Source organism: Clinocottus analis, unplaced genomic scaffold (assembly GCF_023055335.1).
Source record: "Clinocottus analis isolate CAN_PGR_092001 unplaced genomic scaffold, fCliAna1.0.p SCAF_21, whole genome shotgun sequence".
NCBI lineage: Eukaryota > Metazoa > Chordata > Actinopteri > Perciformes > Cottidae > Clinocottus > Clinocottus analis.
Window position 1 is genome coordinate 572,392 of NW_027175943.1, and position 2,205 is coordinate 574,596.

Genomic DNA, 2,205 nt, shown 5'->3' on the forward strand with positions numbered 1-2,205 from the left:
CTACCACATGGCTGCCGCCGAGCTGATCTGGTTCTTCGGCTCTGTCGTCTTCTACTGCGGCTTGTTTACCGATCTCCAAGAGATGGAGATGACAGGGTACTGGCTTCAAACCATGACTTACCTGGGACAGGGCTTCTTCAACGTCCTCACCTGTGTGGAGCGATACCTGGCTGTGGTTCACCCCGTCACCTACCTGGGGTTAAGAAAGGGTCTGGGGATCAGGATCAGAAACATCAGCATTGGATGTGTTTGGCTGCTGAGCTCTGGAGAGATTGTTGTCATGACTCGGCTCTTTCCTTCTTCATTGAATGTCTTAATTTTCATTACGTTGTCCATGAATTTACTTACCATAACTTTCTGCAGCTTTTCTGTTCTCTGTGTTCTGATTCGTCCGGGGCCAGGGGAAGTGGGCGGGAACAAGAGGCGAGTCGACCAGTCAAAGCAGAGGGCTTTCCACACGGTCATGGCCATAGCCGGCACGCTGTGGTTTTGTCTCGTCGGGCTCCTCATCGGTCTTGGTCTGAGCTCCTTACCGCTGATCCCTAAGGCCCTCTGTGGGATAAAGACTTTTATGCCCTTCTGTAATCTGCCCAGCAGTTCGGTGTTACCTCTGATGTTTCTACACAGGGCAGGGAAACTAGCATGTTGCCCTCATAAAAGTGGCTGAAGATTATCTCTCTGTGTACTACTTCAGTTGCTTTGACGGTCGAACAAAAACATGGATGGCTTTACATTGTAGTCCCTTGTTTGCCCGGTACGTCTCATACAGACGCTAAAGGGTTAGAATCAGACCGTGAGGCACACGGACAAAGCTTCTGTCGGAAATTGGTTTAATATTTTCCATCCATGCTGTTCATGTTCACTATATGTGTGATTGGTAGGGTTTAGGTTTCTAGAAGGGCTGCAATAAATAATGATTCTCATTGTTAATTACATTGTTTTGTCTTCAAAATGTCAGAATCTTCAAATGTCTTGTTTTACTTAACAGACCAAAACCCAAAGATATTCAGTTTCCTGCCATATAATACAAATAAATGCATAAATACTCAAATTAGTCTCCAATTATTTTTCTGTTCATTGATTAAACCATTTTTGACTATTTGTTGCAGTTTTAATAGATTTTCTTGTTTGCAGCCGTCACAGAGATAATAATACGTCGTGTTAGAATATCTAAAGTTCACATGGGGAAAATGTTTCTAAAGTAGGACAATGTGTAGAATCACCATATTGATTGATGTCAATCACACAGACGAGAACAAGAAGATTTGAATACACACAAGTCTTTGTCTATATGCATCCTCTGAATCCTGTCAAATATATACATGAACATATGAAGAAACATATTCATAGACATCGTGTCTTTTTTATTAAAAATGTACTTTAATGTTTGAGGAAACCATATTTCATTAAATGAGAGGTTCAGTATTCAAATGGAGTAATAAAAGTGATAATAATTACTCTCAATTGTGAATGTGTGTGTTTAGGTTGTGTCGTCTGGAGCAGACGGTGATGACATACTGATGCAGATAATTAATAGTTTCATAGTTTTGGGTCGCCGGCCTCTTGGTTGAACCCACCACGTTCGGGTGTTTGCGCTCTGATCTCCCTGCACAGCAACGAGGACAATACATTTTCCTATCGCAAGTCACCCGCAAAAAACCCCATCAGTTTTGCAACATGCAAAGAAGCTCGGCTCTCACTCGTTTCTGTATTACATACAAACAAAGATATGAACACGCTCAGATCATACATGCGTTATTATATATATATGTGTGAGCCAGATGGCAGTGAGTCAGTGAGCTTGGAGACGCAGAAGAAGGACGATCTCAAACAACCATCGCTGACAAGGTGGGTGTTCATTGTTAACTTAAAAGAGTAGTAGATGACATTCAGAGCATTAGTATAGTAGCAAATTACTATTACTGTATTATCTGCTATATTGTTTTTATATAAAAACTAGAATAAAGAAAGCTCTGTTTACTCTCTTTTGCACTCTTGGCACTGTTTGCTGATGCCCAACCTTTTGCAGTTTTAATGAACTTCAGTTGATATTTTTACCAATTTGGTCCTGACTGAAATATCTCAACACCTCTTTTAGATTGCAATGAAATTGAGTAGAAGCATAGAAGCATTCGAGGTCCCCAGAGGACAAACCCGAGAGATTTTGGTTATCCTTAAGGTTGATATTTTTGTTCTTTAATGAAA